The following is a 24070-nucleotide window of genomic DNA, read 5'->3' as shown; positions in this document are numbered from 1 at the left end:
TGGGGTTAGGAAGATGCAGTGGTCATAATGAAAAAATTTTGTTATGCATGAGTCAATTCCCTTATGTTGTATCTAGAACATCTTGTGCTTGGTGGTAGGAGACTAGTGGGAATCAGAGTTTTAAGTTCTTTTTCTGTAACCTTAAAATAAATCAGAAGTCGGATATGATGGTCTCACATAGCCAAGTTTCTTTAATTCTTATAACACATCAGTTGGTGCCTGGATCTTTTAAATTAATGGGCACATGTGTCAAACTGACAGAAAAAACTTTTCCTTTATAAATCAGTCCTTTATAACCTGATTTATTCAGGGGGTCCTTACCAGGCTGCTTTTAACAATGGCATAAAAATGTTTTCAGTTCACTAGGACTTGGGGATTATTTGTGGTTATCCCTGTTTGGGGTATTCCTATGGTTACAGTGTTTTATTCTACCTCAAAACTTCTTACAGGCAAAGATGGAGTTTCAGGTTTTCAAACTCATTTGCCTTCTGTAGAAACAGTGGGTTCTCTTGGCTCCGAGTGATTGCCCAGACTCGATTGGGAAGTTTTCCTCCCAATTTCTGCCCAGTCGCATCCCTCTTAAAAGACTGAATGCTGCATCCTCCAGAGTCTTTGTTGACCTACTCCCCACTCCATACACAGAGATCTCTCCCTTTAAAAATCTGATAGTTCCTTTATCCTTTTCTCTCAACAGTTAGAACATGCTTCTTTGCATTATGGTTATCTGTGCACTGAAGTGTTTCTCGATAGCCTTTCACAGAAGTTAACTCACTTGTATTTCCTCTCTTCCTATTCTCATGTGTTCCCCTGCTCTCCTTCAAGCAGGAAGGTTGTCAACTGAGCCTTGCCTCCAGGGACAGATGTAGCAGAATGAAAATCACTCGAAGGAGCTTTTCCTGACTTTGGTTTCTAAAATATTAAGCTCTTAGGGGGATGGAGTTAACTTCAGAGTTTAACTAAAATATTTAGGGCTTTGGAGAGGGGGGTTTACTTCTCGCCATCACTAGGAAATTTCCCCTCGAGGTTCAGAGAAGGAAAGGATCCCAGAGGAGAGACTGGAGAACAGAAGTTGGCAGGTCACAGGGGCCCCTGCTTCTGGGTCCCAGGGTGATGAGCTTGTGGAGATTTCAGAGTATGTGGAATGAACCAGAAGGAGAAGAAGCATTCTCTTCTTCTCAGTTGGAGTAAGTAGTTGGTGGTAGGGGATAAGAGTTTTGATGCTTTTACGGAGAAAGGGGTTCCCATGCCCACTGTTCAAGTAAATCACTTTGAAAGAAAATTTCCTAAAATACCATTATCTTCCTACTTTCTTGAACAATTTAAATTCTTTTTCTATAACCTTAAAGTAGTTGAAAAGCTATGACAAACCTAGACAGCATATTAAAAAGCAGAGACACTACTACTTTGCTATCAAAGGTCCTTATACTTAAAGCTATGGTTTTTCCAGGATGGTCATGTATGGATGTGAGAGTTGAACCATAAAGAAAGTTGAACGCTGAAGAATTGATGCTTTTGAACTGTGGTTTTGGAGAAGACTCTTGAGAGTCCCTTGGACAGCGAAGAGAACAAACCAGTCAATCCTGAAGGAAATCAGTCCTGAATATTCATTGGAAGGAGTGGTGTTGAAGCTTTGGCCACCTGGTGTGAAGAACTGACTCATTGGAAAAGACCCTGATGCTGGGAAAGACTGAAGGTAGGAGGAGAAGGGGACGACAGAGGATGAGATGGTTGGATGGCATCACTGACTCAATTGACGTGAGTTTGAGCAAGCTCCAGGAGTTGGTGATGGACAGGGAGACCTGGCGTGTTGCAGTCCATGGGGTCGCAAAGAGTCGGACACGGCTGAGCAACTGAACTGAACTGAAAGTGGTTGAAACTCTCCAGACCCACAGAGACCTACAAGAGTCGGGGGCACCTCAGTTTGCTACCTGCTTAGACTAAGGATTAAAGAGGTTGATTCAGGAGACTGAGGACAGAGGGCAGTGAAACTATATATTTATTCTCCTTCCTTCTTTTTGATGCCTTTTTATTTTGTAAGCCTTTAAGAACTTAGAAACAAATTCAGATAAAAAACTGAATGTGGCCAGATGATTGATTGAAAGTAAATTTGCACCATCGTACTCAGAATGATGGGAAAGAGTAATTTCTTTTTAGCAAACTGAAAAAGACTGTATTTGGGGTGCTCTGGTGATTTGAGTTTATGGGCTAAGGTACGTGTCATCTACATTTAAACTATCGACTGTTTATGATGTGCCAGATTTCCTTCTAGGTATCTTTTTGAGTAGAACTAATTTTCATCATATCACCATGAAAAAATACTATTGTTGCCTTATTCTCTTATTTTTTAAAAATAGATGGGGCAGTTAAGGCAGAGGGTGTTGATGGAACCTGCCTAGAAAATTTAAGTGGCAGATGATGGAACATGAACCCAGGTATGTTTCTGGAAGCTCTCCTTGACCATTGGCCTCTGCTGCCTTTCACACACCTCGGTTTTCTTAAGGGCTGGGCTCTATGTGATCTGTGTTTCACCCATAGTCCTTGCCGCGCTATTTTGCTAAGTGTCTACTGAAACAAATCTTTTGAAATGAGGATAGTCCAAGTAGCTAAGGGATATTAAATACATACAGAATTGAGGGAGGAAAACAAAAGGAGAAAATAACTGGGAGTGTGCCCAAGTCCACTGAGGACATATCATCCTGTTTTCTTTATCATAAACCGCTTGCATTCTAGCTTGGAGAGTTGCAAAGAAAGCTTCCAGAATTTGTGTGTGAACCATACAAGTAACCCTTTGATTGCAGCTTTTACTTTTATTTTTTGAGGGAAAGCTATGTTACATATTGTAGCAGAGTGGTAAGTGGTGCCATCGATTTGAGCTAGAACTATAAGTGAAAGTTAACAAAGCAGTCAATACCACAGCGGAGACGCATTTGAATGTGATGGATGTTTGTCAAAACAGCTCCTTTTGTATCTCAAAACTCTTAGCTGTCTGTTTGTTTAATTTTTTGATTGTCTTAGATTATTTGAGAAGCAGTGATTAAGCCATTAAAAGGTCTCACTAAGTGGTTCTGAGCTGCTTGTGGTCAGATCTTATGGTGTCATCTGTCATTCTCTCAGGCAATCAAATAAAATAATTAGCTTTGTCTGTCGTGGTGCAAAGTCTCACCTAACTGTGACTTGGGCCAACTTTGATTGAAGGGACATATTTAAACAGCCTGGAGTCAGCTGTTCTTCATCTCCACTGAGACTGGGAAAGAAATTTGGCTTCCCTTACAGCCAGAGGACTTGATTTACAAGGAAGAAGCTTGCAGATACAGAAATGTGTGGCTTAGAGTTTGACGGGAATTTCTTCCATGAAGGCTCTTTTAGAAAATAATTACAGAAATTGCTTTAGGGATGTTTTAAAGGCAATTGTATTCTAGTGTTTTGCCAATTGTTCAATTCTCTGGGTGGCATTTTTGGTATTTTCTGCTTCCCTGGTGGCTCAGATGGTAAAGCAGCTGTCTACAATGCCGGAGACCTGGGTTTGATCCCTGGGTCAGGAAGATCTCCTGGAGAAGGAAATGGCAACCCACTCCAGTATTCTTGCCTAGAAAATTCCATGGGTGGAGGATCCTGATAGGCTACAGTCCATGGGATCGCAAAGAGTCAGACACAACTGAGCAACTTCACTCTGATGTGACTCACAAAACATTCTGTTTGGCTTGTAAATTTAGAAGTCGGTATCTCTAGAGTGCAGGTCTGTGTCCTCTGGCCTTGCTCTTCACAGCGTGTTCCTCAGAACTGCGGTCTTGGAGTCAGTGAGGACATCATCAGATGTGCTGATCTGAGGTTACTACATCCACTCCATGGAAATCTGTGTTTTAATGACTCTTTGGGTGGTTCATATACACGTTAAAGTCTGGGAAATCCTCTCCTGTGGGAATCACTTTTCCCTTATGACAGCACGCCACAGATGATGCCCTTAAATCTTACTTAGTGTAATGACAGCAGAGGGGAAACCTGGGCTGAAATTCTTGATGCTTCAGAGGTTTCCTGCATGTCTTTGCTTTTCCTACACTTGAGTATTCTCAAACTGTAGCGGGGGTTATAACCACTTGGGCTTGTTCAAGCGCAGGTTGTTGGGCCCCACCCCTCTTGTTCGATTCAGTAGGTCAGGGGTGGGTCAGAATTTGCATTTCTAGAATGTTTTCAAGTGATACTGCTGCTGCTGCTTCAGAATCACAGCTCTGATCAAGTATTAGTCCCTAGTTTATTTTAGCTCTAACTGAAACTGCAATACTTTGGCCACTTCATGCAAAGAGTTGACTCACTGGAAAAGACTCTGATGCTGGGAAAGGTTGGGGGCGGGAGGAGAAGGGGACGACGGAGAATGAGATGGCTGGATGGCATCACCGACTCTGTGGACATGAGTTTGAGTGTACTCCGGGAGTTGGTGATGGACAGGGAGGCCTGGCGTGCTGTGATTCATGGGGTCGCGGAGAGTCGGACACGACTGAGCGACTGAACTGAACTGAATCCATATTGCAAAATCCGGTGAAGGCAATGTTACCAGAGTAGAGGGAAAAACTCTGCTACCTTTGGATTTTATGGCCTGGGGGAAATTGTTTAATCTTTCTGAGCTTTAATCTTTTCTTCTGTCTAATGAGGATGAAATGAGGTTATAAGGGTAAAGAGATAGTCTGTGTATAACAAAACTAACAGGGGTGCCTGGCAAGGAGTGAGTTCTCATATATTATTCACCTTACTCTTCTCCCATTGGATTTAATTGCATTTAAACAATTGAACACCATCTGCTCTCACTTTCCTCTCTTTCTAACCTTTATCCAGTTAAGCTCTCTGCATTAAACCTCAGCTCCAGCAGTATCGATTGTTTTTGAGCATTTTCAGATACACTCTTGGTTGTGCTTTTTATCTTACATATGCTAACATCTTTTCCCTTATATTTTTTTAATGCTCATAATCAAACCATTCTGCAATATTCAGTCCCACAGTCTGCTCACTCACTATCCTGACCTTGTGCGTGTTATTTCCTTCTCTATGCTAATAGTGAATCTTGTTCGTTCATTTCTGTATTACTGAACTTACGACACTGCATTTAATTGATTAGCAAATTCACTTAATGATCATTTATTCACTTTTCTTTCCCCCTGGATAGCCTCTGTTTGTAACAGAGTCACGTCTGAGTCTTTTGTATTCTGAACTAGTGCTGCACTGCTTGGTCCATATTAAAATGCTCCATGGATTGGCAGGGATAAAAGCGGCCCATGTGATATTCTCTAATTTCTTGTTTAGGATTCTCTGTAGAGAGCTCAAAGGCAAGGGGATCTCCAGCTGAGGTTTTAATGAATTGACATAGACATGGCTTTCAAGGGAGCTAGAATAAGACGAATCTTCAGAGAATCTTGCAAGTGAATATGGTACTGAAAATCACATTTAATGATTATAAAATCCATGGAAAGTTAAATATAAAATTTATTAGTCTATTCATGCAAAAAATTTAAATATAAGTTTAATAGAATTATTTACTACATGTCTATAATAAATTTACTAGGTACTTATCCTCTGTCTTTTATTTGAATTTTCACACACAAGACTTATGTTACTGAATTACAGAAAAGATGAGGTTGCAGGTATTGAAGAAATTACAATACTTTTTTTAGAGTTGGAATGATGTGTGGACTGTTAACAGACTTGCAGAATTCTATTAAATCTCCTAACTTATGTTGCAGAATTTACATTGTCTTATAAGCGTATATATGACAGACTAAGCACTTTCCACCATGCACAAGTTATGATAGCTATAAAATGTCTTAATAGAAGCAGCAGTGAAATGGCATTAGATATTTTAGCTGTGGTCGATCTGATTCAAGACCATTTTTTTCAGGTGGGGGAAGCTGGTAAAACACCTAGAATTCTTGACTGAAAGGGGCTACATAAAATCTTTTCCTCAGAAAAAATCGCTCTATGTGTCCTCTTATTCTTACTGAACATAGAAGAATCTCATATTTTTAGTAAGTATTTATCCAACTGATAATGACCCTCATTACCTTTTATTAAAAGTACTCTGCTATTTGATCCATGTTTTTTCATATGTGTGGACTACGGAAAGAAGGTCAAATACCAATAAAACTGTCTATAAGCAATACTAGTTCTCACTCCATTTCGTTTTTTAAAGAGCTAAAAGGGAGCTCTTAATTGGATTCTTTAAACACAGAATTGAAGATGGGTTTAAAAAAAAAATCTCCCAGTAATTTGAAATTTAAACTTTGGCTAAGGAAGGCAGTAAGTACAGCTCGATATTCATGAATAACTGAATATGGTAGCACTTTTTAGCATTTGAATATCTTTGAGGTACTTTGCTTCCTTACTTTGTCATTGCCTAGCACTCTGAATTCATCACACGGCATCTATAGTAGAGTCAGCCAAACAGGATATCTCCATTTGTGAGCCTTGATTATATAGAAAATGCAGTGAGAAATATCCTATTTTGTCAGAACAGTGGTTCATCTGTTTCAATAATCATTTATTCAGTCTGTTAGAACCAAGTCTTTTTGGCTGCTGATTTTGCTTAGGAATACTTAAAGACATATAGGGTTGCTTGTTTTAGAAGTAGCCACATAGACACTCATATGTACAGTATTCTTCCCCAGTCCTATCTTTGTAAACAGGGTCCAAATGCAGTCTGCAGCATGTGCATTGGTAGGCCTAAATATGCTCACCCTCCCTATAATATTGCAGACAGAGGAGAAGTACGTAGGGCATTAGGAGTCTGAGCGTGAGTTTATTTGTGTTAATCCCATGTCTGTGACCTTTCTACCTAATGAGCCAGGGTCAGCCTGTTCTGAGTCCTTAGGATGATTTATGAACTGTTTCTAGGACCATCATTGGTCTCTTCTTTGGCCTTTTGTTTATATGCCTCAAAGGAACTAAGTATAATTAATTACTTCAATGCAAAATCACAGTTTTTCCTTTCACTCATTGCAAATTAATTCCACAAATCAGTTTTCACCACATCCGTTTACTAACAAGCAATGGAAATCTGCTCTGTGTCAGGTACATCTTGAGAATTAAGGATTCCAGGACGACTAACACTGGATCCCTTTAGCCAATGAACTGAAGCTGCACTGAGGAAAGAGCAAGCTAGAAGCTGCCCTGAGGAAAGAGCAAGCTAGCAGCCTGTGCGCTGTTACTGACAAGCGTGCCTGGGGAGCTTTGGAGCCTGTGGCCGGAGCACCAACTGCACTGTTAGGGCAGGGCGAATTTTCTGAAGGAGACGTTGCCTCAGCCCCGTCCTGATGAAGTAGGAGTAGATGAGGCAGAGAAACACAAGGGAGTAAATACGTCCTGAGGGCTTCCCTGGTGGTTCCGTCAAAAAGAATCTGCATGCAGTGCTAGAGACTGCCTGCAGTGGAGGAGATCCAGGTTAAATCCCTGGGTCAGGAAGATCCCCTGGAGAAGGAAATGGCAACCCACTCCAGTGCTCTTGCCTGGAGACTTCCATGGGTGGAGGAACCTGGTGGACTGTAGTCCATGGGGTCACAAGAGTTGGACACGACTTAGTGACTAAACCACCAAATTTGTCCTGGCAGAGGAGAAGCATCTAAAAATGTTTGGGCGAGAGAGGGAGAAAAGAATAGGAACATAACATTTAAGGAATTAGTAGGAACATCACATTTAAAGGATTAGAAGTGGTCCTGGTGCAGATAGAGTGTAAAGCTACAGTGGCAAGGGATGAGCATAGAAAGGTTAACTAGAATGCACTTCTGAAGGGCTCTGTGGGCCACGTAATGAACTTAGGCTTATCTTGAAGAATTTTACAAATGGAAGAGATATACCCAAATTCTTTTGGTTACAACTTTATTGAGATATACTTGACATACAGTACACCACACACATTTAAGATATACACTCTGAATTTTGACATGCAGATGTATAAGACACACTTGTGACCACAACCATCAAAATAGCTATTTGCATTTTAGATAAACTGACTTACCAGTAGTATGAAAAATGGAGAAAAGCATTCTGGAGTCAGGGATGGCAGTCTTGAGGCTGTCATCAAAAGATGAAGACTTCGGTAAAACAGTTTCATTGAAGCTGAAGAGGTGTTATATCTTGGTCAAGTGGGTAAATGGTATCTTTTTTTTTCTGGGATGGGGCATGCAGAAGAAAGAGGAGTCGAGGAATTCAGCTTTGGACACATGTTTTGGGAGTTTGAACTGCAGTCATAGAATATGAGCATAGGAGAGAGACGATGAAATGTCTCGCAAATGGATGGGATAGAAAGAGAAGAGATACTGAGAAGGAGTAAGGAGAGGTGTTGGAGAATCAGGAAAATGTGAGTTAATGGAGTTAATGGCCAGAAATCTCATAGTTTGACACTTAGGCCAGTACTCTCTTGATCTCTGATATATTGTGATTTTGTTTCTTGCCTCCTCTTTTTTGTATGCTTCCTTGTATTCCTACTGTTTCTTTTGGTCGTCATGGTCATTCATTGTACAAGTTACCCCAGTCTTACAGGGTCCTCAAGGATGCAAATAAAAACAAAATCCTAAGTTATTATTAAATATTTAACTGATCTGACTTAACTTTTTAAGGCTTTTTAAAAGTTGAAATATAGTTGATAATGGCTTAATTTCAGGTTACAGCAAAGCAATTCAGTTACATTTATATATATATATATTCAGTTCAGTCGCTCAATCATGTGTGACTCTTTGTGACCCCATGGACTGAAGCACACCAGGCTTCCCTGTCCAACTCCTAGAAGTTACTCAGACTCATGTGCATTGAGTTGATGATACTATCCAATATATATGCTGCTGTGCCCAGTAATGTCCAATTCTTTGCAACCTCCTGGACTGTAGCCTTCCCTGGAATACTGGGACAGATCCTTCTCCAAGGGATCTTGCAAACTCAGGGACTGAACCCATGTCTCTTGCATCTCCTACCTTGGCAGGGAGATTATATATATATATATATGTATATGGAAGTTTTATATATATATAATGAAATATATATGTATCTATATGGATTAGAATATATTCTCTTATAGTTTCTTAAAATATGTTGACTATAGTTCCATGTGTCATAAAGTAAATCTTTATGTGTCTATTTTGTGTTTGGTAGTGTGTAGGCTTTTAATATATGTAGAATATTGATATTTAAAAAAATATCAATTCTTTCTTTTCTCATGATAGGTGGTCGTTTGTATTGGCTTCTAGATAAGGGTTTCCAATTTGTCAGATAACTCATTAAAACTTTTACTTGTAAAAGAGAAGAGCTATTAAACTTTTAGTTCGTAGGGTAGAGCCTCTGTTTCAGGTAATTCTCTTCTTAAATGCTTTCTGAAAGTTCTATCACTTTCAGATACGTTTTTACCTATGCAACTTTGCTAGGAAAGTCCCTTTATTTGTCAACTTTTTGTGTTTAGAAGGATGGTGGTGCTTGAGCAGTTGAGTATTCTCAAAAGTTGGTGGTAACCAGAGTCTGACTGGGCTTCTCAGGTGTTTTAGTGGTGAAGAATCTGTCTGCCAATGCCAGAGATGCCAGTTCCATTTCTGGGTCAGAACGATCCCTAGGAGAAGGAAATGGCAACTCCTAGTATTCTTGTCTGAGAAATCCCATAGACAGATGAGCCTGGTGGGCTCATGGGGTCACAAAAGAGTCAGCAGGACTTAGGGACTAACAACAGACTCTGACTAGGAAGGAACATAATTCCAGGCCAATGGAATTTGGAGTTTATCTTGAAGGAGTTTAAGTGTGGTGGGGATAAGAGTGCATTTGCTTTTTAGGCAGATTGATCTAGCGATAACACAAACTCTGATTTATTATTATTTTATGGAGTGAGCAATTTTGCCATGGCACATCTTTGATTGCTAGGGCTTCCGTAGGTGACTGTATGCCTCAGTGCAGGCTTTTCCTATGATGTCATCATTCAAAGGATTAGAAGACCTGCCTACTCCAGAGTGTGTTTCTAACCAGCCTGTCTTAGTTTTCTCCCTTTCTGGCTCATAAATTTTGCCTTTCATTCTATGGGAGCTGCAGCTTACTACAGTAATGCCTACTCATAATAGCTGTTTTGCTTTAGTTCAGTTCAGTTCAGTTGCTCAGTCGTGTCCAACTCTCTGCGACCCCATGAAATCACAGCACGCCAGGCCTCCCTGTCCATCACCAACTCCTGGAGTTCACTCAAACTCATGTCCATCGAGTTGGTGATGCCATCCAGCCATCTCATTCTCTACCGTCCCCGTCTCCTCCTGCCCCCAATCCCTCACAGCATCAGACTCTTTTCCAGTGAGTCAACTCGTCGCATGAGGTGGCCAAAGTATTGCAGTTTCAGCTTTAGCATCAGTCCTTCCAATGAACACCCAGGATTGATCTCCTCTAGAATGGACTGGTTGGATCTCCTTGCAGTCCAAGGGACTCTCAAGAGTCTTCTCCAGCACCAGAGGTGAGCATATGGGTTATTTTCTTGACAAATGTGTTGCAACACAAACAAACTCCTACTGATATGTGGTTACATTGGTGTTTTCCCCTTGCTATTTTTGATAGTATTTATAGGACGGATGGATGGCATCACCAACTCGATGGACATGAGTTTGAGTGAACTCCGGGAGTTGGTGATGGACAGGGAGGCCTGGTGTGCTGTGAATCATGGGGTCGCAAAGAGTCGGACACGACTGAGCGACTGAACTGAACTGAACTGATAATTTCTAGGCCACTGTCTCCATCCTTAGCAAACTATGTTGGAAAATGATATTACTACCATTTGCTCTTACAAAATTGGTGGTAGAAATTTTTTTTTACATTTATTCATTTTATTTTGCCTCCTAATTTTTATTTTTTTATTGAAGGATAATTGCTTTACAGAATTTTGCTGTTTTCTGTCCAACCTCAACATGAACCAGCCATAGGGATACGTATGTCCCCTCCCTCTTGAACCTCCCTCCCCTCTCCCTCCCCACCCCACCCCTCTAGGTTGATGCAGAGCCCCTGTTTGAGTTTCCTGAGCCATGCAGCAAAAGCCCATTGGCCATCTATTTTACAGACGGTGATGTAAGTTTCCATGTTACTCCCTCCAGACACCTCACCCTCTCCTCCTCTCTCCCCACGTCCATAAGTCTGTTTTCCATGTCTGTTTCTCCACTGCTGCCCTGTAAACATTCTTCAGAACCATTTTTCTAGATTCTGTGTATATGCGTTAGAATACGATATTTATCTTTCTCTTTCGGACTCACTTCACTCTGTATAATAGGTTCATCCACCTCACTGGAACTGTCTCAGATGCATTCCTTTTTATGGCTGAGTAATATTCCATTGTGTATATGTAGCACAGCTTCTTTATCCATTCATCTGTCGATGGACATCCAGGTTGCTTTCATGTTCTAGCTATTTTAAATAGTGCTGCAATGAACAATGGAATACATGTGTCTTTTTCACAATGTTGGTTTCCTCAGGGTATATGCCTAGGAGTAGTATTGCTGGATCATATGGTGTTTTTATTCCTAGTTTTTTAAGGAATCTCCATACTGTCTTCTGATGGCAGAGAATTTTGAATAAGTTATTATACATCTTCTGCAAGAGGAATTGTGTGCTTAAATCCAAAGGACTCTTTCAAGGAGGGGTGGTTTTCATATGGCAATCAGTCTAGTTTTAAAAATACAGAAAAAACAATGGTTATGGGTATAATTCGGAGAAGGCAATGGCGAGCCACTCCAGTACTCTTGCCTAGAAAATCCCATGGATGGAGGAGCCTGGTAGGCTGCAGTCCGTGGGGTCACTAAGGGTCGGACACGGCTGAGCGACTTCACTTTCACTTTTCACTTTCACACATTGGAGAAGGAAATGGCAACCCACTCCAGTGTTCTTGCCTGGAGAATCCCGGGGACGGGGGACCCTGGTGGGCTTCTGTCTATGGGGTCACACAGAGTCGGACACGACTGCAGTGATGTAGCAGCAGCAGCAGCATGGGTATAATTGCCCAATTTTATGAATATTTATAACTAATCATTATACTCATTTACCATTTTGTTCTCCAGGTGATCTAGAATAACATTTATTGTGTCCCTCTGGTAAAATAAATCGCCTTGCTAAACAAGGACATCTTGCTATTGAGTGAGATCTACTGCACATTTTCCAAGTTGTCTGTAATTCTCTTCCTCTGAGTGAAGATCATATGCAACCTTCGCTATTTGTGTAAATGTTTAGCCCTGCTTTCTCAGCTTTTGAGAATGATTCTCAAGACAATATCACAGGAAGTCAGGCATATTGTATTCTTAAGTTTTCTCCCTTTCTTCTAGTGATGTAAAGACAGAAAATGCAGTTAAACAAAGTGAGAATGGCTTGGTATCTGGTTAATCTTCTTTCACATCTCTCTAGTTCCATTATTTGAAGTCATTTTAAGCACACTAAGAGTTGCTTCCAATCCAACTCAGGAATTGAACAGAAATTTAAATGATTTCCATTACCCAATTTTTAAGGCAAAGGAGAGAATGTTTCTGAATTTGCAGAAGCAAATGCCTCAAATATTAATATCATGAGTATAATAGTTAATTAAGTTTGCCTCAATCATATAACTTTGGTTTAATTTCAAAGTAAAGGAAATTATATTCCTATCTTTGACAGTCCAGGGGTTATTGAATACAGCAGATCATTTGAGAAAGGCTGGCTGAAAGATTTACTAAGTACAGATGTCAGTGTGGATGTATGTGTGCGCTGCTTCCACATCCATAACAGTTGTCAGTAGTTTGTGAGCCTACTCCTGAAGAGTTGCTTAGCTGTGTCCAATTCTATGTGACCCCATGGACTATAGCCTGCCAGTCTCCCCTGTCCATAGGATTTCCCAGGCAAGAATACTGGAGTGGATTGCCATTTCTTCCTCCAGAGGATCTTCCCAACTCAGGGGTCGAACCCAGGTCTTCTGCACTGCAGGCAGATTCTTTATCACCTGAGCCAACAGAGAAGCCCTTTTTCTTCTTTAGAGTGATTCATAACCTTTCAAGAACAAGGAATTCTTAATATTAAAAATTTAGATCTCATATATAGTAGTAGTACTTTTCAGTTCAGTCGCTCAGTTGTGTCTGATTCTTTGCGACTCCATGGACTGCAGCACGCCAGGCTTCCCTGTCAATCACCAACTCTCAGAGTTTACTCAAACTCATGTCCATTGAGTCAGTGATGCCATCCAACCATCTCATCCTCTGTCATCCCATTCTCCTCCCACCTTCAATCCTTCCCAGCATCAGGGTCTTTTCCAATGAGTCAGTTCTTCACATCAGGTGGCCAAAGTATTGGAGTCTCAGCTTCAACATCAGTCCTTCCAATGAACACCCAGGACTGATCTCCTTTAGGACGGGCTGGTTGGATCTCCTTGCAGTCCAAGGGACTCTCAAGAGTCTTCTCCAACATCATAGTTGAAAAGCATCAATTCTTCAGCGTTCAGCTTTCTTCACATCCATACAGGGCTACTGGAAAAACCATAGCCTTGACTAGATGGACCTTTGTTGGCCAAGTAGTGCTTATAATATTCATATATTCATTAATAGGGATGATACATAATGGTAAAAACTCTTATGGCATTTATATAGTGACACAAATACCAGACACACACTAAGCATAAACAACCTTAAGTTACTTAATCTTCACCTCAACTCTCATATATGTCTTTTTCATGCGATGATACTGAAGTACAGAGAGGTTTACAACTTGCCTTAAGTGTGGAAGCTGGGATTCAAGTTCAGATTGATTCTAAACTGTTTCTTCAGCTCTGTACTACACTGCTACAATCGATGTAGCAGCGCTTTAAAATTGGCTTGTATTTTACTAAGGTATTTGCACATATTTAAATGCAGTGCACACATGTGAGGGATGGTTTAGCTGTGCATTTACAGATGATCCTTCCTGTGCCCCTGCTTTCCTGTGCCTGTGTCTCGTGTTGTAACTCAGGCTGGCTGAACCTGAGTGGACTCTGTCACAAGATCAAATATGCTTCCAATCCTGTGTTTATGTAACATCCCTCAGCACAAAGTGCCATGTGGCTGGAAATCTGCATGAGTAGTCAGCACTAGCCCCTCGTCCCAGCTCAACTGTGAAATGAGTGAATTTGCCTTCAGCACGCTCTCAGATTTGCAAGCTTTCCTCCTCTGCACTGCTTTCCTGGGTCTCCATTAACTTTATTCACAATCTTAAAATAGTAACTTGCCTGCCAATTGGAAGTTGTTGTAGACATAATTACTTTTCACTATGGAGGTTTCCGTTTGAGCCAGGGAAGCTGAGAGAATGTAGCTTGTAGACAGGGTGTCGATCCTGGGTGCAAACCAGCCCTCCCTCCCTGCTTTTCTCTCTGCTCTCCACCATCCTCTCCTGTCCTCCTCTCCTCTCTTACGTCCATCCCTTCGTTTTGTTCTCTGCCAACAGTTGGAATCTCTCCAGCTCCATGACGTCATACCACATACACCATGATCCACTTTAACATCACGGAACTTCAAATCTAGCTTGGACTAACGCAGTCCTTGGTTTGCTGCTGGACCAATCCACAATGGAGTCGTCTTTACACTACTGTTAGAAAGGTGCTTTCTTACTTCAATTGCTGGTGGGCAACCAAACTATGCACCCCAACTGTAATAGGCTGACATTATCCCGTTTTCGATCACATGTCAGGTGGTAAGTGCTAAGGCTACAGGCAAGTGAGATTCTGGCTTGGGAGGATCTATCATCTATCCGTCTTTCTATCTATCTATCTATCTATAATGTATCCTGACTGTTTTTGGTGTCAAAGATACTTTGGAGACTCTGGGGAAGATGTGAATGAGAGTGTTGTTGAGGAAAAGTGTCAAGCACATAGAAGTGATTAATGATGGTATTTAGGGAGGTCTGCACTGGAGAAGGAAATGGCAACCCACTCCAGTGTTCTTGCCTGGAGAATCCCAGGGACGGGGGAGCCTGGTGGACTGCCATCTATGGGGTCACACAGAGTCGGACATGACTGAAGTGACTTAGCAGCAGCAGCAGCAGCAGCTGCTAAGTGTAAAAATAAAGTGTGGGTACTGACTAGTAAGTGGGGCTACAATAACATTCTAAATGTCTTAAAATGTATCTTTAAGTCAGGAAAAATGTTCAAGCAAATTCTAACCTTCAGTTGCATACTTTAGAAAAATGAAGGACCTTATTGATCTTGACAAAATGTCATTTTGCAGTGGCAGCGATTTGAACATTCTAAATATTTCATGTAGATCAGTAAATTATCCCTGCTGGCAAAGTTATGCTATCTTAGAAATAACTTCAAACAGAAAACAGTATCTCAAGTTAACATTTGATCGTAACAAATGATGTTCCAATGTAAATGAAGAAGCAACTGAATACAAGTCTTAAAGCTAATTTTTGGCATACACACGAGTTCTAGGAACCTTTCTCTGTATTTCACAACCATACCACACCTGATACATATAACTGGGACATTAAAATGACTCTAAAAATTAACTTTCAGACACTTATTTTTGTGTCATACTAGCTGAGCAATGGTGTCTAGGTAACTTGGTCAAACTCCACTCTGGATGTTTCTGTAAGGGTGTGTTTTGTTTTCCTGGATGAGATTAACATTTCAGTTCAGTTCAGTAGCTCAGTCATGTCCGACTCTTTGTGACCCCATGGACTGCAGCACGCCAGGCCTCCCTGTTCATCACCAACTCCCAGAGTTTACTCAAACTCATGTCCATTGAGTCAGTGATGCCATCCAACCATCTCATCCTCTGTCGTCCCCTTCTCCTCCCACCGTCAGTCTTTCCCAGCAACAGGGTCTTTTCCAATGAGTCAGTTCTTCACATCAGGTGGGCCAAAGTATTGCATCTTCAGCTTCAACATCAGTCCTGAGAAAAAAATCCGATAGCGTAACAATTGACTGTGTATTGTATACTAAAAGTTTTGAACAGAAAGCACGTAAAAGTACAATAGGTAAGGATATTGGATGATTTTTTACAATCTTATTTGAAAATAAAAATACAGTGCCTTTCAAGATGTTTCTCTGCCTTCCCAGCGAGAACCCCTTATACTCAGCTATCCGTTTATTTTAAAGCTCATCTTTTCATAGGGAGTTCTTTAAGCCCCTGTAGGACCTCAGAGTAGTGAGGCATACAGTTTCCCTTTGCTTTAGTGTATGCTCAAAATGGGGGTACAGCTGCCCCTGAAAGGGGTTATCAAAGTGGGGAATATGACAGCATATTTTTCAGAAAGATGTCTTTTGCCCACAGTATAGCATTTCCCTTTCATCTCTAATTTGTTAACCTCGTCTTAAATTCTTTGAAGAATCTTCTATACCAGATACCAGGTGATTTTCTTTGGGGAAATGGTGATAGACAATATATGTGCATCAGCAACAACTGCTTAATTTTCTTTTGGCGATAAAGTCTCTACTTGATTATAACATCTGTTGGCAAATCACATACACTGAAAGAAAGCGATTTTTGTTTTTTTACCATTATATTAGGTCTATGAAATAAGTTCTTAGAGATGCCTAAAATTCTGGGACTGTGACATATTTTGGCTTTAAAAATAACTACATGTATGAGTGCAGTTACTCTTTTCATTCTGTGAGGTGATAAAAATTCTCAGTCTTGGCATATTTCTTTGGGATTGACATTAATGATGGATGTCCGTTTGCCATTTCTAAGGTTAACTTTCAAGGACTCCTGGAAATCAGTGTTGCTTTGACTTTTCAGTGACTGAACTCTGCTCCAGGATAGAGTCAGAGGTTTTAAGATTGGACTAGACTTGCCCATGGATGGAGCAGCCTGGTAGGCTGTAGTCCGTGGGGTCGCTAAGGGTCGGACACGACTGAGCGACTTCACTTTCACTTTTCGCTTTCACACGTTGGAGAAGGAAATGGCAACCCACTCCAGTGTTCTTGCCTGGAGAATCCCAGGGACGGGGGAGCCTGGTGGGCTTCCGTCTGTGGGGTCACATAGAATCGGACATGACTGAAGTGACTTAGCAGCAGCAGCAGCAGACCTGCACACTGGCCCTCGTGTGCTGACTTTCACAGTACCAGTAATGACAAGCCTGCTTGCACTACGATATGGGCTAGGTCATATTGGAATCCTAAGGAACTCTGAAAGCCTAGTTTATAGACTGAGTTACAGAAACAGACCTGAGTGACCAGGTCAGTTCCAGTTGCTGGTATTATTTTTTACCTTGTGTAACTTTTTATTCTGGGGACGTTTTTGAACTTTAACAAGCTGCCTGTATGTGCAGGACTCAAGTATGCACTCATCACCATGTCTATAACCTGCCTTTTAGCCTTGAGTGGTTGCCAGTAAGGCACACAGGGAGCTTTTTGCATGCTTTCCTGACCTTTGTCGCACCAGCTATACCCTTCTGCTGCTGCTGCTAAGTCGCTTCAGTCGTGTCCGACTCTATGCGACCCCAAAGAAGGCAGCCCACCAGGCTCCCCCGTCCCTGGGATTCTCCAGGCAAGAACACTGGAGTGGGTTGCCATTTCTTTCTCTGATACCCTTCTGTAGTTGGTTCTAAAGTATACAGGTTAGTTTCAAGGAAATATAGGGTTTTGGCTAGAATTTTACAGTTTACTCACATTGAAAGCTAACAGTATTACCTAATTATAACTTGGAGACATATAGATATCGATATACCTATCTTGCTATTTATATATACACACACACATATTATGTATATGTATATAATATATGTGTATAAATTATATCTATGACTTAAAATTTTGTGTTCAGGACTTATTCATTACATTCATTACAATTCATTCCAGTTTCTAATTCCTGTGAATAACTGAATTCCAGGAATTCTAGGAGGAAAGTTTGTCACTATAAAGCTTCACCCTGCTGTGACTGTCAGGAAGAGGAAGAAAACAGGCAAAGCTCCTTTGGGTCCTCTAAGAAGGAGATGGTATCTCCTTTGGAAGCACTTTAATAACGGTTGGGGGAGAAACCTGCCTCTGTTGCACGTGACTCTGTGACCTCAGGCAAATGCTTTAGCTTTTCTGTTTCATCTGTAAGAAATGGCGTGATCCTGGTGTCCTGCTCACATAACTATCGGCAGCGTATGTTGAGTGAATTGGTAACTCATGTAGTTAAAGCAATAGGCTTTTCAGGCAACTCAGTGGTAAAGAATCTGCCTGCCAATGTAGGAGACACAGGTTCAATCCCTGGGTCGGGAAGATCCTCTGGAGCGGAAAATGGCAACCCGCTCAAAAATTCTTGCTTGGAGAATCCCATGGACAGAGAAGCCTGGCAGGCTAAGGTCCATGGAGGTGCAAAGAGGTGGACATGGTTGAGCTACTGAGCATGCGTGTGCACACAGTAAAGCAATACTGAGATGCTCCATACATAACCTCAAAGAACTCTTCGCTGGAATTCTTACATCTGCGTGAAAGGGCTTGGCGAGGACCTCATGAACCAGCCTCCAGTGGCGCTGCTGAGAGCAACCCTGAGCAGTGCCGCTGCCTGTTCTTTGACTAAGTGAGATGCTTATGAATTGTTTTCACTCTGTAATTGAACACACCTTAGTGTTAGAAGCTTGAAATGAACCTTTCAAGGTTAGTCATTCAGTTGCCTTGGAAATACCAGTATGGTTTATCTCACTCAGCCCAGGATGTCTGCTGAAACCCACGTTCCTGGGCCCTCGCCGGCTGGCTTCCTCTCTCACGTTTTCTGGGCCTGCTCACGGTGGCCTCGGAGCACGGAAGTAACTGTGAGTGCAGCAGGGCGGTGGGAGAGCTGTCCTGCTGTCGGTGCTTGCACTGGGGGTTATGGGTGACTCCTGCCCTTTGTACAGCAACCCTGGTGCCCACAGCTCTAGTCTCTCTCTGCGGCAGTTTGGGGTTTCTTTTCTCAGTTCAGTTCAGTTCAGTTTCTCAGTCATGTCCAACTCTGCGACCCCATGAATCACAGCACGCCAGGCCTCCCTGTCCATCACCAACTCCCGGAGTTCACTCAAACTCATGTCCATCGAGTCGGTGATGCCATCGAGCCATCTCATTCTCTGTCGTCCCCTTCTCCTCCCGCCCCCAATCCCTCCCAGCATCAGAGTCTTTTCCAGTGAGTCAGCTCTTCGCATGCCATGGCCAAAATATTGGAATTTCAGCTTTAGCATCAGTCATTCCAATGAACACCCAGGATTGATCTCCTTTAGGATGGACTGGTTGGATCTCCTTGCAGTCCAAGGGACTCTCAAGAGTCTTCTCCAACACCACAGTTCAAAAGCATCAATTCTTCGGTGATCAGCTTTCTTCACAGTCCAACTCTCACATCTATACATGCCACTGGAAAAACCACAGCCTTGACTAGATGGACCTTTGCTGGCAAAGTAATGTCTCTGCCTTTTAATATGCTGTCTAGGTTGGTCATAACTTTCCTTCCAAGGAGTAAGCGTCTTTCAATTTCCTGGCTGCAATCAGCATGTACAGTGATTTTGGAGCCCCCCAAAATAAAGTCTGACATTGTTTCCACTGTTTCCCCATCTATTTCCCATGAAGTGATGGGACCAGATGCCATGATCTTTGTTTTCTGAATTTTGAGCTTCAAGCCAACCTTTTCACTCTCCTCTTTCACTTTCATCAAGAGGCTTTTGAGTTCCTCTTCACTTTCTGCCATAAGGGTGGTGTTATCTGCATATCTGAGGTTATTTTCTCAGTACTAGTTATGTATGGTTTTTTCTTCTGAGGAGCATCTTTCCTACCAATCAGCCCTCAGCCCTCACAGCAGCAGCTTATCTGATGCTCAGCCATCTGCTCGGCCCCTTCCCAGCCTTCGCCTGTGCACCTGCGTTGTCTGCTATGGAGCCCTCTCACCTTGAGCACGGCAATTCCATGGCAGGTGCATAGAAGCTCTTTGTGTTGTTGTTCCTGCTGCCGTTTGTATTACACTGTAGCTGCACAGCTTTTGGCCTGGAATATTTATCAACCCTCCTGAGAATCCACCTGCAATGAGGGAGACTTGGGTTTGATCCCTGGGTTGGGAAGATCCCCTGGAGAAGGGAAAGGCTACCCCACTCCAGTATTCTGGCCTGGAGAATCCCATGGACTGCAATCCATGGGGTCGCAAAGAGTCGGACACGACTGAGCGACTGTCACTTTCGCTTTCACGTTTCAGAGTTGGGCCAGAGAGACAGCAAAAGAGAGAGGAGTGCCTTCTGCTCTTTGGATCCTTAGTTTTTTGAAGACGTTTTTTCTTTTGCAGGGTCTTTTAAAACTTTTTATTTTATATTGGAGTCTAGTTGATTGACGATGTTGTCATGGTTTCAGGTGGACAGCGAAGGGACTCAGCCATACATATACATGTATCCATTCTCTCCCAGACGCCCCTCCCATCCAGGCTGCCACATAACACTGAACAGAGGTCCCTGTTTTTTTTGTAATATTTTTCTAAATATTTATTTTTAGAGTAAATATCATTTCTCCCTTTCTCTCTAGGCTCTTCCATAGTCTAGGAAGGGCTATGTTGAAATGGAAAACTACCCTGATACTATATCTTAAAGAAGTGAAGTGAAAGTCGCTTAGTTGTGTCTGATCTTTGCGACCCCATGGACGGCTGCCCGCCAGGCTCCTCTGCCCATGGGATTCTCCAGGCAAGAGTACTGGAGTTGGTAGCCATTCCCTTCTCCAGGGAATCTTCCCAACCCAGAGATCGAACCCGGGTCTCCGGCACTGCAGGCAGAGAATTGCCAAGAGTTGGATATGACTGAGCAACTAACACTTTCATACTGTGTCTGACCTCTGCTTTATTCTGTGGTCAGTATTTATATAACTACACACTAGACCAGAAGTTGAGCTAATTACAGTCTATGGGCCAGGTTTGGCCCACTGTCTGTTTCTGTGACATTTTATTAACTGATAAACTTATACTGATTTTATGCTACAGTGACAGAGTTGAACAGTTTTGATAGAAATCCTATGGCCCACAAAGCTTAAGATATCTGCTATCTGGCTTTCTATGGGAAACATTTGTTGACCTCTGCTCTAGACCTCCCGGGTCTGATCTCATTTTCAAAGCCAAGAGCTTTTGAAATTCACAGCAAATCCATTTAAATATTAAGTGCCTTTTCCTTTTAAAAACTTTTTTTAGTGGAATATGGTTGCTTCGCAATATTATTTTCTGCTGCATAGCAAAATAAATGTCATACATACACATATATCCCCTCTTTTTAAAATTCTTTCAAATACTACACCTTCAGACTATTATGCTTGCTGTGAGTTTAAGACCTTTTTTAAAATTTTTTGCAGTTAATTAGCTTCTTTGTTCCAGACTGTTCAGGCTTCCCCTTGAAACCACAGTGCCACAAATTCAATGGATGGAGAACCACAGGAAATCAATAATATTTTTCAGAGAAAAGCAACTACTTGGCTTAGGATCTCAAAAATGCCCTGCCATTGCTTGCTTATTTGCTTACTCACTGATTCAGTTATCTGTCGTTAACTTTTATTTAGCACAGTATGCCAAACACTGTGCTAAGTCCAGGAATGGAAACAACAACAAAACAAACACTTTCCTGATTTCAGGAAGTGTGAATCTTTTTATTCCCCCCTTCTCTTCATGTTGCAGGTAAACAACTAGGTTCTTTAAGTTGCACAAGGCACACTTTTAGGGCAGAGCCATCTAGGGTGAAGTCAGTCATGGCCTTCTGTAAACATGCAAATCCTTGGCAAAGACAATATCAGAGGCCCTGGAAGGGAGCAGGTAGAGGGAAGTGGTGGAGAATCTTCAAATGAAAGAAGGATGTGTGGGGTTCAAAATGGGAGTGAACAGGTCTGCAGCCATGAGTTCTAAAGTCACAGGGAACCTGAGTTCCACATGTGCTTGTGGTTGGGGAGGGTGAGAGACCTGTGAAATGGTAGCTCTGTGGATCTGCTCAAGAGGAAACTGGGCAAGAGAATACAGATGCCTGGATTCAGTGCACGTGGAATAGAAAGCTGAGAGCTGCTTAAGTGGACACCACGATACAATGATGATTAAAGACCCCCTCTTCCGTTTTTCCTCTCATCACTGCGTAATTTTGGTGTGATCCTATAGGGATTCTGGTGTGACCATAAAGGTGTGCAGGGCAATAATATCTGAAATTGAATTTCCTGCTGTTCTCGTTGGACCGGACTAGGGTTCAAGTTTAATTTAGTTGAATGAGATGCTAGAAGCGAATATTTCTGAAATATCTGAGCATATGGTTCATGATTTACATGCAGTGAAAAAAATTTTCACTTCTCCAGTGATAGTGATTTTATTAACCATCTGCTAGCCATTAGTTTGAGTGAACTGTGGGAGACAGTGAAGGACAGGGAAGCCTGGCATGCTACAGTCCACGAGGCTGCAGAGTTGGACATGACTGAGCGACTGAACCACAATCCCATTAGACATGTTCAATGAATTGCTGTTTAACATCATATGTTACTGAATAATGCCACACGGAAAATAAGAGATTGGGTTGAGAATTTTAAAAAAATAATAATTAATTTTAATTGGAGGCTAATTACTTTACAGTATTGTGTGGTTTTTGCCATACATCGACATGAATCAGCAATGGGTGTACATGCGTCCTCCCATCCTGAACCCCTCCCACCTCCCTCCCCATCCCATCCCTCTGGGTTGTCCCAGAGCACCAGCTTTGGTTGCCCTGCTTCATGCATTGAAGTCGCACTGGTCATCTATTTTACATATGGTAATATACATGTTTCAATGCTATTGTCTCAAATCATGGCTTGAGATTTTTAATCTAGGTGTGAGTATTTGTATAACCAGAATGCTTTCTCACATGACCTGGTAGAACTGGGGCTGAGTAGGTGGCTCAGGAAGCTTCCACCAGGAAGTGCCATTGGATTGCTGCAACCACAGATTTCAAAAGATTAAGTAATAAATTAGGTAATTGTTTCTTCTTGAAGGGTTTCATTTCTTCTATTTCTATATAAACACATTGTTGAATTTTAAATATCTTTTGTTAAGGAAGGCAAGTAGTTGAAGACACTGAGGAAAGAAAATAATTTCTCAGGTATTCTATCAGATACCTGATGAGTTTGGGTTAGAGTCCCACAATCTTTCAGTAGAATGAATTACAGAAAATAATATGTGATTTCATTGCTGGCTGAATGATATTGCCTGGGGAAAGTGGGTTATAATTAGATGCACTAAATCATGGTCAGGTTTATATGCAGCTCTGACCTATATTAACAAAGAATGTTCATGGATCTTGATATGGTATTATAATGTACATAGTAAAAGAATGAGTGCTTTTTAAATAGCTTCAATTTAGCATGTACCAGCAGAATTAATGAAAGCAGGGTTTTTTGAGGGCAATATTGCCGGGAATCTTTAGGATGCCATTTTTGGCAATCTCTCACTTTTTAAAAAATGAATGTTTTTCTAGGGAAAAAAACTAGAGAGTCTGTATTTCATCATACAGTATGATAATTCTTCAGTTACTTTCATAAGTGTGACAGCTAGTTGTCAAGCCAAAAAAATGACTGTAGGTTTCTTGAGTGCTCATACACTCAATCCTATCTGAAGTGCCAGAGTTTTGTAGTATGCTTTGTCATAAATTTCTGGTAGTAAACATATATTCTTCCAACTGTCAGAGGCTAAGAATATTTAAAACATAGGGTAGGACTTTGAATCTTTCATTAAACTTAGTCTTTCCTTCCAGTTGACTATCTTAGAATGAAATTAGATACATTTATGAAGATACAGATTTCTATGTTTCTGTTCCTATTATAATTTGAACTTTGATATGCCAGGAATTGTTCTAGGTAACATCATTTTTCTAGATGGCTCAGTTCAGTTCAATCGCTCAGTCGTGTCCAACTCTTTGCAACCCCATGAACTGCAGTGTGCTAGGCCTCCCTGTCCATCACCAACTCCCGGAGTCTACCCAAACCCATGTCTGTTGAGTCAGTGATGCCATCCAACCATCTCATCCTCTGTCATCCCCTTTTCCTCCTGCCCTCAATCTTTTCCAGCATCAGGGTCCCTAGACATCTTTAAATTTAGAATATCATTGTCCCAAGGAAATGGAGAGATTTTGTTCAACATTCCTTATACTCAGGTCCACAGAGTTTAACATTTCT

Source organism: Moschus berezovskii, chromosome 8 (assembly GCF_049115385.1).
Source record: "Moschus berezovskii isolate FMDL1 chromosome 8, NW_MosBer_1.0, whole genome shotgun sequence".
In the NCBI taxonomy this organism is placed as follows: domain Eukaryota; kingdom Metazoa; phylum Chordata; class Mammalia; order Artiodactyla; family Moschidae; genus Moschus; species Moschus berezovskii.
The sequence above is the reverse complement of the archived record's forward strand: the minus strand, read 5'-3'. Positions refer to the sequence as shown.